General features: G+C 37.3%; 1 protein-coding gene across 5 annotated transcripts in view; it reads left to right on the forward strand.

The window, feature by feature from the left end:
- The window catches only part of Pak5 (p21 (RAC1) activated kinase 5), a 345014-nt gene that overhangs the window by 114436 nt on the left and 213890 nt on the right, over nucleotides 1-16688 (forward strand). For 3 of the 5 annotated variants that reach the window (XM_078051414.1, XM_078051415.1, XM_078051413.1), the window contains exon 2: nucleotides 8127-8196. The exons of the other annotated variants lie outside the window; for them this stretch is intronic. The gene's annotated coding sequence lies outside the window, so the exon portion shown is untranslated. The remainder of the gene's footprint in view (nucleotides 1-8126; nucleotides 8197-16688) is intronic. 5 annotated transcript variants of the gene reach the window in all.

Raw genomic sequence — 16688 nt, forward strand, 5'->3', positions numbered from 1 at the left:
CTAAAATAAATGTATGTGACAGTACTCTGTGCTGGAAGGAAAATCAAAGGATTCATCTGTAGAAAATTTATTTATTCTCATAGGAAAGGATAAGAGGATAAATTTGGGAATTTTTTTTTAACAAAGAAAAGTTGAGGCTACGGAGATACTGTCCATAGAATGATATTTCTCACCAACTTTATTGAAATAAGAAACTGCAATAAAGAATTTACCCAGCTGTTCTAAAACCTGATGGGATTATGAGTCCACTGATGTAGTTTTCTTTCCCCTTAAAGAAAATTAGATGTAATTTACATTAAGTGAAAGGCACAAATTTAAATTTTATAGTTGTCTGAGTTTGCACAAATGTATACAATATAACCACCACACCCCAATCAAGATGGGACATTTATATCACCCTAAAAGGTTTCTGTGTCTCTTTCCAGTCACATGCCATCACCCCAAAGGCAACCAATGATCTGACTTCTGTCACCATTAATTAGTTCAGCCTGCTCTAGAAAGTGTGCACTGCTGGGCTCATTATTGTGCCTCTGAGATTCATCATTGTATGATATCAGCAGTTCCTTTTTTCTTTGATAAGTAGTACCCCAATGCATGACTATATCACTGATGTATCTATTCAAATGGGTGGACGAAAAATATTTGAGTTATACAGGTTGAGCATGACTAATCCAAAAATCCAAAAACTGAAATTCCCCCAATCCAAAACATTTAAGCAAAGATATCTCAAGTTGAAAATTCCATTCCTTACCTCATGTGATGGGCAGGTTGTATCCAAAACACAGATGCACTAAAAAATATTATCTAAATTTATTTTCAGGCAATATTTATAATATATATATGAAACATTAATGAATTTTTTACTTAGATTTGGTTTCCATTCCTAAGAACTCTAATTATGTGTATGTAAATATTCCAAAATCTGAAGTACTTCTGGTCTCAAATATTTTAGATAAGGGATATTCAATGTGTATACAATCTTTGGCTATTAAGAATAAAGCCTCTGTGAACAATTGTAAATACTGAGAAATTAACTACTAGGTAAAAAATTTGATAAACCATGTTGTACTCCCACAAGCCATGTATGAGATTTCTGGTTATTCTACAACCTCTATAACATTTGATATCAACTGTCTTCTCATGTTTAGGCATTCTAGTATGTGTGAGGTGGTGTCTTCAGTTTTTTCTTCTACAGTTACACATATGATCCCTTCAATGATAACTTCTGCTCTTTCACAAAAGAAATGTGTCACTGTCCCCATTCCTCCTTTCCCACAAGCTGTTCCAGTAGGGAGTGTTTCCATGGATGAGAGGTTACACCAATGATGGGTCTCCTGCTGGGCATGTCCAGTTTGGCACATTCCCACCTTGCTATGACCTTAACATTTGCCACAGTAAGCAGGTCTGAGCCTATATCCTGCTTTGCTTTGTGGATCTTCCATCACTTCCTCAGACTATCCCCTTTCTCAAATAAGATAGAACACTTCCTAGTGTTCCATTGCTCTGTTCAGTACAGAGAAAGAAGGCATAGAGCAGAGATGTTGCAGAGCATGGACTTGGGACTTGGATTGTCTGGGCACACATTCCAACCCTACTGCTGACATTAGATGGAAACTTAAGTCTTGTTTTCTTGGCCTGAAAAATGGGACAGTAGTAACCTTGTAGTGTTATGTGAGAATTAAATAATAAAGTGTGTGAAACTTTCACAGGTACCTCAGGGCTCCAGCTCTTCTGGTATCTGCTAACTTGGCTTTACCACTCTGCTCCCACTTTCCATATGCTTTTATCATCTTTCTTTTCTTTTTCTGTTCCTTTTTTATATCTGTCCTAACCACATGAAGTCAATATGCAATTGACTTTGGACTTTTCTTTTTCATTTTTGAATCTAGTTATAAAAGTGCAAATTCCAAGCAAATGGGAGAAGACAATTAGATATAATTTACCAAACTCCCACGGATGGTATATTGCTCATGTATAATAGTTTAGAGAACCAATGCAAGCAAAAGCCACGTCTGTATTATTCTTCAAGTATGATATGGTACACTTGGGTAGGCTTTGGAGAACATGATACTTCTTTAGGCAAAGCCAGCTCTTCTTCTAGATAGATCCTGTTGGGTGACCTTCTGTACCTTATTGAATCACCATAACCTCAGGTTTGATTTTGAAGGGCGAGGAACTTTATTTTTCATCATGTGTTTGCATTTCTTCAAAAGAAGACCCTTTGAAAAAAAAAACATCAGGGAGACTGTATGGAGTTTTCCCACCGAGGAGTAAAGAAGTTGGGATATTTTCCCATCAATACCTGCTCTTCTTTGGTAAGAGTTGCTTTTGGAGTGTTAACTTCTAGCACATCCAGCCTGCCCTGCTGATAGGCTGAGCATCTCCCTCTGATGCTTGAGCCAAGAGAAACAGGAATATCTTAGTATGTGAGAAAACTCTGCTGGGAGACCCAGAGGATAGGTCACATATACTTTATTAGTTTTCAAACATGAATTCACATTAACCACAATCACCCAGATGAAAAGGAACAGTGCTGATGCGTCAGAATTCGGGGAGAAATAAAACCACTAAAATTCCAAATACATGTATTCCGACAAGGGCAGCCTCTCTTTTTATGGTCATATCCAAATGAGAAGCCAGATTGTCTTCACAAGGACAACAGGGCTTTAAGAAAGGTGGTGACATGATCTTCCCACAAGGTGCTATTGTGCTCTGTAGACCAATGGCATCTATCTTAAGTGGGGGGGGAGGGGCACAGGGATATTTCTCCATCAGGATGGGTTGGAGATTCCCACAGAACTCTTTCTTGGATTTGACCCCGTGTTTTTTTGTTTTTATAGATACCTTGCAGATCATTCTTCTACTAAACTGTGTAATTCCTTATCCATAGCATTATAGTTATAGTCACAATCCACTTATTCCTTTCCTGGGTCACCTGAATTTAGTTTTGAGGGTTACCACTAATCTCTTGGTCACAGCTCTAGGTGGCTGCTCTTATCTGTTGTCTTTGGATTCTCTATTATTTCCTTATTAGAGGTTAAATTTAGCTTCAGTTTTAGGAAATTTCTTGTTGTTAATTCCACATAGCTTTGGCAAGTATTTTCTTGATAAAATTTATAGTTAGTGATGAACAAGTAAGCAATATAGTTTAACCTAAAACATCATCAGTGTCTGATTTTTCTTAAAACTCTGCTACAGTGGAAATAAAACTGGAATATATTAGATTGAGCAACATGAACTTGGCAATGTTTAACCATTTTTGACTTACAAAATGTTAATTCATATGGTTCAACCAACATAAAGATAGTAATGTTCCCCATATAAAAGTGAGTCAAGATACCTTGTTATAGCTGAGTGGCTTTTCACCAAATCCTTCCACCTGTTTCTTAGTTACTCATCCGTAAAATGGGGTTGACTAGAAAAATTGAGAAGCTTCCTAACAATAGCAATCATTTTAATTGCTTGCCTCTGTGGTGAATCAGAATCAGAATCATGATCATGTCATTGCTGTGGCTGCCATAAGAATTCTTGTTTCAGGATATATTTTTCCTTCTGTGATACCTCACTTTCTCTTATCCACATCCATATATATTTTTTTTCCTAGAGACTCTCCTTTGTATTTTTCTAATCTTTTTCTTACTAGATGGTTTTATCTTCCCCTGATAGTTTTGTCTTCCAGTGTGAGTTGTTTGTTCCCATAGCAGCCTTAACAATAAGGAGACCATCTCTTGCTGTTTATCTGTCCTTGAGCACTTTTATTGTCCATTTATATAAATTTCAGAGCCTTGTATGGCTGGAGAATAACTTCTTGAGGGGCCCTTATTCCTTTTAGTACCCCAGTTTCAACAATTCTTCAGCCCCACCATGAACTGAAGTCCAGGGATTCTACCACCTTTTCACCACCTCTCACCTCCTCCCTGTCCTCATCCTCTACCTGTTCTACTTCAATTCTTTTCTCCATTACAATAATTGCTCTTTTGCATCCACAGTGCACATGTTGCTCCTTTGTCCTTCCTCTGTATTCACTTGGCAAAAGTCTAACCCTGATTGTGTTCCAGCCTCACCCACACCTGTCTATATTTGTCTGGCTAAACACAGATGGAGAGAACACGCCTCATAATCACACACCACTCACAAGTCCCTTGAGTTGTTGAGTAGTCGATTTTGTTTCCTGAGTCCACTCACTCGGCTGTTGTCTTAAGGTAACCATGTTATACCTTCCCTTGTCTCTCATTCCTAGTCTCAGCTGATTTTCTTGCTTCTTGTCCATTAAGAAAATAGAAGGGAGAACAGTGAAGTATAGGAAAGGGACCGAGGAAGAGGGAAGAGGTCTGGGAAAGGGGAAGAAGTGCAGAATAAAATTGACCAAATTATGCTATGTGCATGGATGAATATATCACAATGAATACCATTTATATGTATACTGTAATGCTCCAGCTTAAACAAAAAAGCAATTAACAAATAGAAGGAAGAGCAACAAAGTACAGAAAGAGAATAAGGGGGAAAGAAAAGAAGAAGGAAGGTATTGGGATCACATCAGGTTATATGCATTTATTGATATGTCAGAATGAACCCTGTTATTGTGTACAACTATAATGCACTAATAGAAAAGAAAACAGAAGACATTGGAATGGGACATTGTCATGCCATCACCGTCACACGACTGGTCTCACATCTGGTGTACTCTGCCTTCATTCCTTTCTCTCACAGTGAACTGCCTCTGCTGCTATCCCCCCTGCCAAGCCACATGTATGGCTTCCTCTCCACACATGTCTCCAAGGACATGGCTCTAGCAATGCTTTCCTCTCTCCTGCATCATCAATTTTAGCTTTCTCTATCATCATATTTTCTGACTTTTTTCCACCTAAAAAAATAATTCACTTGAATGTAGGCTTCTCCAATGATCACTGCATTTTTCTACTCCTCTTTAGAGGAATACTCCTCAAAAATTATTCATGTGGTTCTGCAAGATCACATCATCCCTCAGTCTTCTAGTTCTATATTCTTCCACTAGTGCCTAATGATTTCTTCTTGCCATATTCAGTTTTAAAGAGCTGCTTCCTCTATAATACTTCATTTCAATGCCAGAAGTCATATCGAATAGGGAATGGCTAGTTGGTGGTTTAAAACAGATTAAGAGAAGAGGAAAAGCAGCCAACTATTTTGAGAAAAGGTGAAGCCATTCCATTTTGTCGCCTTTGTTGAAGAATTTCAATTTACTCTACATCAGATGTGCTCTCTAGCCCAGAGCTGAGCTGGAGGTGCTTTAAGTCTGTCTAACTGGGCTTGAAGGAAAGCTGGGAGACCATTTGTTCTTTTAAATCTCTTTAGTACACAATTGTCATATTCAATTTTGGGGGGAAGAGTTCGGAGCATCATGGAAAGTGAAAAAGAGAGAGGGAGACGCTATAGCCAAATCTGGTAAATTATGTCAAAGTCAGAGTCTTCTCCCTGGAGCAATTTTAGCAATGTAGTATTTTTAGTAGTGATGGCTAAAGGGGAGAGCATGTCACAGGGACACCTGTGTCGTTATGCAGACTGGCAGGAATATAGAGAAACTATTAAAATTTCTGCCTTATATTTCAATGGCATGTTTTCTTCCACTGGCAGATTTTGCAGATAGCATTCACTGTACTCATTAGGAGACAAGACAGCTTCCTCTCCACACACTTGGAAACGTGTCCTGCTTCAATGTCAATTTGTTAATGCTGTAGGTCAAGTCATGCCCCATATGTCTGCTTTTCATATCGCTGACAAATATGAATCACACAAGATTTGTTATGCAGTACTTCTGATTAGCCAAAAGCTCAGGTTTAATAAGCTATATTTCTGTATTCTCATTCACTGTTTAAAAAGGGGTAGTTGTCATTGTGTTATTTTGGAAATATTTAAATATACAGTTAGAGGGGATCTAAAAAGGTCTCAGCAGTTAGGAAAGCATAGTTTTTGGACATTCAAAAATCCTCTTATAAAAACAGTACAATTAGGTAGCAGTACCAAAAGCCCCTTGAATCCCAAGTACACATAAGAAAGTACAAATCTCCAAACCACTGAGTAGCATCCTCCTATGTGTGGCAGCAGGAAGCAGAGGAAAGCAACAGTGCGACAACAAACTATCTCACAGGTAGTTAGTGGGACCATAAATATTGCCTGCCAATGTGCACTCCTATTTTATTCACTTATTTTAAAAGCACTTATTGATCGCATACTACCAGGCTCAGTTTAGGACGCCAAGGAGGCCTTATTAAACAAGGTGGTAAAGCTCTCAATTCTTACAGAGGCTAAGTTCTAGAAGAAAAATAGGCAAATAATGTAATTTCAGAACTAGGTGTTCTGAGGGAGATGTGTGCTGGGGTGAAGAAATTCTATCACTGAGGAAGTTATTTTGAGCAGATGAGTGAGTATACCTTAGGGGACCTGATTTAGTAAATTAAATGATGAAGATAAATTTATTGATTATTTGAGGAAGTATTGAAAATTATTCACCTAAATAGGTTATTCATTCTACTTGGCAACCTGTCTTTCAAAGCATTTCTTCATATAGTAGCAGAGATTGCCTCCATTCACAATGAAAATGAATTAATTTCAATGACATAACTGTAGAACTTTGGCCTTATGAAAATTATACTAATTTTTAAAGCAAAAGACCCTGAAAAGTTTCCAAGATGTAAAACAGTAGTTTAACCTGGTCATCAAAGATCCAGTTCTGCTACTCTCAGGGTATTGATTTATATCCTTAGGTCTATATTGGCACAGTGGAAGGAGGCTGTGGGGTGGGCATCTGGGTCCCATACAACTATATTTTAATGTAGGAGGGAAAATCAGTGTTGATGTCTTCTCTTATCTCTCTTTCAAAGACTCTTTTTAAAAAGAAAATTGATGAATAAAAGTGCTGCACTCATCTTTAGTATACATAGCTTGATGTATTTTCATAAATGGAACACATCCTGATCAAGAAGCAGAACATAGTTAGTACCCAAGAAGTCTCCCATATACCACTTTTCAATGACTTCCTTATTCAAATGTAACTGGTCACATTACTTTTAATTTCTAACATCACAGATGACTTTCAACTGTTTTCAACTTTAAATAGAACCACATTATATACAGTCTTGTGTTGCTTTCTGATATTCCTTATTATTCGTGATAATGTTTCTTCTGGGTATACTGACAGTTTTAAGAGAGAGAGAACTCTCTTTTGAAGACCTGAATCCAATTTCCTCTCAGGTATTACTGGTCAGTATTGGGCCACTTGTCCATCTTGTGTTTGCAGCAGAACCTTGGAGAGAAGGTAGCCAAGAACCTGTTGCTAAATGTTCCACAACCAGTTCTCTGTGGGAGGTGGGGTATGGGTTGGGATGGATAAAGTTTGGGGAAGGAGGGAGGATTATCTGTAGCATTTGCCAGTTTCATTGGTGTAAATGCTCCCACCATAGCCAATTAAGCTACCAATGTCACATCAACCAGCTTGCTTAAACAGCTCATGAACTTGTGTAAGACAGATTTAGCATACCACTGAAAATAGCACTTTTATCTTTTATGGTTGAAGTTTGGCTCTGTTAGAGAAAATCAGGGGTTAGGGAAGGATAGGGGGATTGATTAGCCAGTAATCAGTATTTCTCCATGAATTATTGAGTTATAAACCATGGAAAAATTAATAAACTACCATTCTAACCCCAAGAATGTTCTTATAAAATTTAGATTATTAGAGAAAATGAAAACTGGCTTTGAGGGACAAAACAGATTAGAGTTATACTGTGGTAATAAGCAACCTCAAATTACAGCAGTTCACACAGAAGAGTTTATTTCACACATATCAAGTCTACTGTAGGTTAAGGAACTCTCCTGTGCAGCTTTTGTGGATGAAATGATTTTATCAACCCAGGCAGCATCCATGTCATAGCCTATAATTTCAATTCTCAGTCTTGGTGGTCACTGCTGAAGCAAAGGAGAAAGGCAAAGTTCATTCGTGGATATGCAAGAGCTTTGGCACAGAAGTGGTTTGTCAATGCCACTCACATAGCATTGGCTAGAACTAGTTACCTGGTACTTCCCAATTGCAAGGATTACTGATAAATGTGGGGAACACATTCGTGTAATTTTTTTTTAATATCTTTATTTTTTAGTTCTCGGTGGACACAACATCTTTGTTGGTATGTGGTGCTGAGGATTGAACCCGGGCCGCACGCACGCCAGGTGAGCGCGCTACCACTTGAGCCACATCCCCAGCCCCTCGTGTAATTTTTGTAATATAATTATCTTTGCCATAGCCACCGTTCATTGAGAGCCATGTTGTTGTTAAAGGTTCATTTGAACTCATTTCTCTATATTTCCACCTTGCATATATCTTTTTTTCTGTAAGAAAATAACTGACAGCTCTACTCACTCTAAAGTTATCCACTAGAAATGTATCTCAGAAAATGGAGGAAACTCTTTATTAATCAACAACAAGATCAATCCTAATCAAGAATATTTTCTATATATTACTTAGTGGACTTTTATATTGCACTCTTTCTCCAGTATATTCAATGCCTTAGGTATACTGTTTATTTTACAGTTGCCATGGTAATAATTGATTTGGGCAGGAGTCATCAATGGATGCTGAAACCACTGGGCTAAGACTCGTTGGACAAGAGAATATTCACAAGGTCTTAAAAGTTTCACGCAGATTATTTATTAACTTCCAAAGGGGAAAATACACCATTAAAATTCAGGGATTTGGCAGGCAGGACAGTTTCCAATAGATAAAATTTAATATTGCCAGTTTGGACAATTATGGGACAAACTGAAACCATGCAGGCTAAGAAAGGGATCTAATGTCATCTTTGCAGTAGTTCTGCCAAAATCATTTCTGAACACATAGCATGAGACAACAATCAGCCAAATGCAAATTGAGGGCCATCCTGAACAGAATTGAACTGCACTCTTAAAATGTCAATGTCATGACAACATAGTGACCTAGATGAAAGGACATCAAGAATCATGGTAACTAATTACAGTGTGTGATTCCAGATCAACTGCTGGAAAATGAAACTACCAAGGACATTATGGGGACAATGCAGAGATTTTTACCATGGACTACATATTCAGTAACATTGTAGGAGCATTATTATCCCAAATGTGATTAGTGTGTTGTGGCTATGTGAGAGAATGGCTTTGTTTCATGAGAAATATCCTGAATACTTATTAGTGAAGTATTGTACCTACAAGTCATTTCAAGTGATTCAGGAAATAAGTACATACATCTATGTATATGTGTATGTGGATAAGTGATTGTGTGATTGTATATACATGTAAACATGTTCACCCAAGGAGAGGGAAATAGAAAGCAAATATGGAAAAATGTTAATCTTTGCAAAATTTAGGTGACAGTTATAAAGGTATGAACTCTACTTTTGCAACCTTTAAAATGTTTCAAAATAAAAAAATGGAAAATAATATTTGTTCCATTTATTCTGCAGTTTTACAATTTACTCTATAATATTTCAGAAAAATAGCAGTCTTCTTGGAACTGATTTCATTTTATTGTATAAATCTGTATTTGTCTCATAATCTAATAATAATTGAGTTTCAAAAGGAAGGCTTTTTAATTTCTTTTCCATTTAACAGCTTACTGGTTTAGTTTTAATAATTGTCTATGTCAGGATAGTTTTTTTGTTTTGTTTTTGCTTTTGTTTCTGTGTGTGTGTTTGTGGGTGTGCGCGCGCGCACATGCGTGTGTATGTGTTTTTCTTTTTGGCACTAGGGATTGAACCCAGGGTACTTTACCACTTAGTTATATCTCCAGTTCTTTTTACTTTTTTTATTTTGAGACAGCATCTTGCTACATTGCTAGGGCTGGATTCAGACTTGCAATATTCCTGTATCAGCCTGCAGAACCACTGGGATTTATAGGCACGCATCACTTAGCCCAGCTAGATTTTTTTCTTTTTAAACCACTTTTTGATGTATGATTAATGTGTAAAAATATCTAGTTATTGAATGTACACAAATCAGTGACTTGGAGGGTAAATATATATGTCTGAACCACCACCACCATCAAGGCCATAATATGTATCACCTCTCAAAGGTTCCTAACATCCTACCTTTTTTATTATAAATCATGTATGTGTGTGTGTGTGTGTGTGTGTGTGTGTGTGTGTGTGTGTGTGGAGAAGGAACACTTAACTAAGAACTAACCTTTTAGCAAATTTTATGTATACAATTCAGTATTATTGGCAATAGGTGCTATGTTTCATAATGTTCCAAAACCTATTTATTTTGTAAAACTGAAATTTATATCTCTTAATCATCATCCTTCTGTGTTCCCTTCCTCCCAACCCTGGCAACCACCATTCTAATCTTTGCTTCTATGAGATTGTTGATTTTTTATTCCAAATATAAGTTAGATCAAATATAAGTGAGTATTTATTATTTTGTGTCTGGCTCATTTCACTTACCATAATATCCTCCATGTAATTGCCAACAGCAGAATTCCCTCTCAAAGCTGAATAATATTCCATTGTATTTATATAGACTGCATTTTTTTAGCCACTCCTGCGTCAACAAGCATTTAGCTTGTCTCCATGTCTTGCTAATTGTGCATAATGCAGTGAACATGGGATCTTTGGATCCTAGTTTAAATTTCTTTTGACAAATACCTAGAAGTGGGATTCTGATCATATATGAGAGCTTTATTTTTCAATTTTTGAGCAACTCCCATACTGTTGTAATGGCTGTATCAAGCTACATTTCAACCAACTTTGTACAGTGTTCCTTAATCTCCACAACCTTTTCAACTCATACCTTTTCAACTTTTTTTCTTTGAGTTGAGGGTCTTATATTGTACATATTGGTCTTAAACTTCTAGTCCCAAATAATTCTCCTGCTTCTACCTCCCAAGTAGCTGAAATTTAGGCACAGGCCACCATGCCTGGCTTCTCATTATGGTTTTTTTTAAATTTTGTATTTCTCTAGTGATTACCAATACTCAGCATTTCTTCATGTACCTGTTGGGTATTTTTATGTTGTTTTGAAACTATAGATTGTTTGAGGATAGAATGGGCATTTTAATAATATTAAGTCCTCCAATTCATAAATGTAGAATATATTTCCATTGATCTGTGCCTTCTTTGATTTATTCCATCCATGTTTTATAATTTTTAATATATGGATATTTTTGAGAGAAAGAGTTTTTAACAAGCGCTGCCTACTCCTAAGATAGCTGGAATAAGAGAAAAAGCCCACGAGAAGCAGAGGCAATCTTAGGTGTATTTGCATTGGGCAATCAGTTAATATGGCATCCTGCCTAGAAGTGGCATTTACTTTTCTGTGGAAAACAGTGGCATAAGGAAAAGGTAAGTTAAAGATAATTTCCCCCCTTTATAACATCTGTCAGTGTTGGTAAGCCTGTGATAGTACCCCACATTGGGGAGAAAATCCTCTCTGATTTTGGAGTATCACCAGTGATACTTTACATGCTTATGCTGTAAGGAAAACTACTCAGCATAATCTGCAGTGCAAAATGAATGAGCTGTCTTTTTAGAACAGGTGCTGTAATTCTGTGGGAAGAGTTTCAATGTCAGATGAATTGACACAGATGATGAACTTCAAAAGAAGCTGAATTCAGATAAATATGCATTTTCTTTAAGCCCTCCAAAACTTGAAATTCTGTGTTGGGAATTTGTGGAATCTTTTCTGGCCATTCTGTCAGAAAAAGGTTGAGGGATTTGTAGGAGCAATGTTGACACTTAGCCTACCTTTTATTAGTTTGTATCTAAATCGGAGAACAGCAGATCTGTATGGGATAGTTTTGCTCAGAATTGAAAAAAAGGATCCCTGTTTTTGGGTGGTGACCAGAATGGGTTGTTAAACAAACACATCATCCAACACTCAAGGCTGGAATATGTAGTGAATAGCATATAGAAATGAACGATAAAAATTTAAGATATTTTCATTATATCATCATAACTCTAAAAGTTTGGAATGAACTTTTTAAGCTTCTCTCTGTGTTGTATGTTCATGGCACCTCCCCCACCCCCCGCATCACACTTCAGTTATTGAAAGACATACTTTGCAGTAAATATGTCCCATGCCGCTCTAACACTCTGGCTGCTACAGATACTCAATAAAACCCCATTGGAAAGGACATCTAAACTGTTTGATTTAAATATAAATATTTAACTACTTTTCAATACAAACCCTGGAAAAAATGGGGGAGGGGCACACCTCCCAGGAGGGTAGCAGCTTATCGCAACGTGAAGCTGCGTACTTTACCCAAAAAGGTTTTGTTAGACTAAATGGTTTGTAGTTGGATGTTGAAGAGACAATGAAGAAGTTGGTGCATGTTATATCCTGAATGTCACCTTAGCTATAGAGCTTAAAAGAGTTTTCTTGAGTCTTAAAAATTTCTCTCCCCATGACCAACATGCCAGTCACCAGGCAATATTCTCTTCCTGCTCACAGAGAGCCATTTCCAGCTGTGCTTGGATAAGCATTCTAAGAGCACTATTTGTAGGTTAACAGAAGATCCATGCATGAAACCAGAGTTCCTCCTTTCTCGATTTTGAAGTTTGGGAATCGTTTACTATTGTAACTATTCAAGGTGTTGCATTGAACAGAGCATGGCAACTCCAGGTAGGGCCCTCATTCACATACCAGTAGCATCACCTTCACCTGAGAGCTTGGCAGAGGTACCAATGCATAGTTCCCACCTACTGATGCAGACTCCTGGGGGTGGGGCCTAGGAGTCCGAGTTTTAACCACTCTCTCCTTAATTCAGTGAAATTTAGCAAGCTTAAATTTCTGGTAGATGTGAAGCAACCATCAGAAATTAAGCTGAACATTCTCAAAGGATCGTGATCATCGGTTTAATCTGCCAAATAAAAGTTGTTTCCTCAAATGCAAATGGAAGAACACTTCTCTATAGGATGTGATAAGAAATAGGTTTTCACAAAAGAAGTAAATGTGCTACAAAGTAATTTCCTTAAAACATGCTGCTGTTATCAGATCTTTAGCAGTGAAAAGAGATAGTAAAATAAAAAGGTAGAGCTAGATTCTGCAGCATCATGCCTAACTCCCATAGTCTTTATTTCTCTCTGATTGTCCTTGTTATCTGATGGCACACCGTTAAGTGAAATCTTCCTCCTTTATTTTTTTTTTTGATTCTTTTTTCATTATTAGTTGTTCAAAACATTACAAAGCTCTTTACATATCATATTTCATACATTTGATTCAAGAAGATTATGAATTCCCATTTTTACCCCGTATACAGATTGCAGATTCACATCGGTTCCATATTGAGTGTTGGCTTGCTTGCTCTTTAAGAGTCCTTAGCAGCTAAGCAGAGATTGCATTAGTGTTGCACCTGGGTTTGCTGCCATTTGAAAAGCAGTAACTAGAACTAAGTGACCCCTGAGACCTAAGTCCCCAGACTTGTTTCTATGTTGGTAAAGCTTTATAGCCTCTCCTTCCTTTAGACCAGGCCTCAGGCAAAGACGAAGTAGACAATTCATGGAGAATAGAGCCTCCAAACCTCATAGAGGCATTTCTTTCCCTTATTAAGAGAGGGCTTTCCTTTTTCATGGTGAGAATATACTTTGTTTCAATAAGTTGCTGTTTTCATTTTAGTTCCCCACATTCAATGCTGTGTTGGTAAATGTTTAAAAATCTATTCTTGGGATGTAGAGAGGAAGCCCTCAATTTTAGTATTGGCTGATTTTCAAGATATAAATATGTGTTAGCTTTGTGTTGCTATGGCCAATATACCAAAAAAGAACAACCGAGAGGAGAAAATGTTTATTTTGTCTCATGGTTTTAGAGGTTCAGTCCATGGTCCCCCAACTCCATTGCTCTGGGCCCAAGATAAGGCAGAACATCAGGACAGAAAAGGTGTGACATGGGAAAGCTGCTCTGCTGTGGCACCCAGGAAACAGAGAAGGCTTGAGTGCAAGCCTCCAGAGGTAATATATTCCTCAAGGGCGTGTCCCCAGTGACCCACTTCCTCCAGCCATGTCCTCCCTGTCTGTAGTTACCACCCATAAATCCATTCAAATTATTAACTCATTAAATGAATCAATCCACTAATTAGGTCACAACTCTGTTAATCTAATCATTTCACCTCTGAACATTGTCTTGCACATGAGCTTTCAGGGATGCCTGATATCAAAACCATAACAAAATACCATGGTCAGTCTCCAGTTACTAATGAGATGTCACATAAGTGAGGCTGGGTCAAGAGGCACACAACTAGCTGTCAATATCCTTATAATCAGCCTTCAGGAAATCATTCCTCAAAGTACTCCCTTCCAAGCACACTACTGAGATTGAAGAAGGTAAGGATAGAGCTAGCCCATGGTAGACATTGAGAGGAAAGAGGAATCCTTTTTTGCACAAACCTGGCATGAGGGGAGGGAGAAAGATCTATGGTATTCATGTTTGTCCCTGCGTCCTTCTAGGCTGATATACTGACCACTTGTGTTGCAGAGCTATCAAGTTATGTATTCTAGGTTTTTTATTAATAGTATGATGAGTTCATCATAATGCATAAGGCTATAAAGGATGCCTATAGTTTAGAATTTTAGGTCAATGAGTTAGCAACACCCAATTTCCAACTAAGGCTGCCAGAAGAGCAAATGGCATGCATGCACACAGTTCTTCATTGCTTAGAGAATTATTGGATACATTTGCTTTTGTGGAAAAATGGGCTGGGGGATGGGGGGAACTTGCAATAAAAAAAGGGCTATGAAATAGCTTCCAGGGACAGTATAACCTCTGAAGCAAACTTCTGTGAAGATTCTGTTATTTATATACCAAGAGCAAAAACATCCATATTTACCTTCAGCTCTACCTGAATCAACGTTTGATTGTTTTTATCACCCTGAGGCTTGGAGTCTAAAACACTGTGATGATGGATTACATACTCCAAGATAATAAGGAGTAGGTAGTTTTATCTCGGGAATTGATTCTATTATTACCACAATGATATTTGGAGAGAAGAGAAAAGGAATTCAAGTAAAAGTTTAAAAATAGACAGGTATGAAGGAGGTCAATAAAACTGTGGATAAAAATGCTTAGGAAGACCTCAAATGTGGAAAGTTTGCTTCATTAGTGTATTCATGAATTTACATAGTTCCTGAATTCAGGGAATTTTATGAGGGAGAAAATGATGAATCCTGGCCCGAGGATTCAAATCCACATGGGAGTGTGACAAAACCACCTTGAATCTCAGAATCTCTTGTGTGTCTCTTCAAAAAGTCAGAATAATCAAAAAAGCAAAAATAAGCTATAAAACTTTGTTGAAGACCAGGTTGAGTGGAATCCAATAAAAGAGCTAGGGGCTGGGGAACCCTATATTCTATTTAATGACATTTATGTTTTATGCCTTCTTTTTGTATTCATGTATTTTATTTTTAACCTATCTGATATAAAATAGAACAGTAGGCCTGAAAAGTCATAAAGATATCATTTCTCTTTTAAAAGTTGTTGGGTTTATGAAGAGTTGAAATAAAAAATCTTAGGTTAAAAGGTGGGGAATATATATAGTAGGTTATTTTGTTGTTGTTTTTATTGTCTTGATTTGACTCCTCCCAGAAGTAGAGCTGGAGAGGTGATTCTAATATAAATAGAGTTTCCTGGGGTAGCAAACCCTGGAAATACTCAGGGAGAAGTGAGAATAATTCAAGGAAGAGTCTATTTTCAAGTGAGTTATCTTTATAGGAATTTGCTGCTCAGTCCTGTTGAGGAACTCAAGGAGGCCTTGTAGAACATAGCCCTGGATCCTCCTAAAGAAAATATAAGAAAGATGGTCATGTCTATAGTTTTCCATATGCCATTGGCTAATGGCTACTTCCAGGATCTTGAACTGTTTGATGCTATTGATTGCCCTGTGCAAGGGCGAAGTGTTTCTACATCCCTCCAAAGAGAAAGTTATAAGATGTTCTCAGTAAGGAACTTTCACACTATGTAGAAAAACAGAATATTTCTTCGTCCAGTGATGTTCAAAAAAGTTTAAGTAAGCCATTAACAGGAACCACATATGTAATTTCAAATTTTCCAGGAGACAAATTAAGAAATAAAAACAAATTAAGAAGTAAAAATTGGGTTTCCTAGGATCAAGGTTCTCTAAACAGGTTAGGGTTAGGTGTAGGGTTAGGGTTAGGGTTAACTGAAGAAGTTAATTTTAACAATATACTTTTAACTCAGTACATTTGAAGTATTTCAACTTGTAGATGATATGAAAAATATTAAGGAGACATGTTACTAGTTTGCCCCAAATCTTTGAAATTTGGTGGTTATTTTAGAGCACATCTCCTACCTCAATTCAAACTATCCACTTTTCAAGTGTTCAGTGGTGATGTGGGGCTGGTGGCCAACCATAAGGGATAGTACCATTGTAAGGGAATATATCTGTGTTGGGGTAACTATTTTCTATAAAGCATGGGAAATGCTGTGTGATGCTTATTTTCCACAATGATTTTGAATACTGACAGGTAGAATATGAACTTTTTCAGCCCACCATAAATGCATTTCTGCTGTTACTGTTAATGAGTTTGGGGTTTTATTAATTTAAATTAGGTCCTCAATTTTTATGGCACTGTCATAGGCCCTGTGGCCCCTTAGTAAGGAGACAGGCCTGTCTTCATGGTGCTTAAATTTCAGTGGGGAAGGCCAATGAATTTTGGAGGTTAAGGCACATGATAGACAGCAAC

This window comes from Ictidomys tridecemlineatus, chromosome 5 (genome assembly GCF_052094955.1).
Source record: "Ictidomys tridecemlineatus isolate mIctTri1 chromosome 5, mIctTri1.hap1, whole genome shotgun sequence".
In the NCBI taxonomy this organism is placed as follows: domain Eukaryota; kingdom Metazoa; phylum Chordata; class Mammalia; order Rodentia; family Sciuridae; genus Ictidomys; species Ictidomys tridecemlineatus.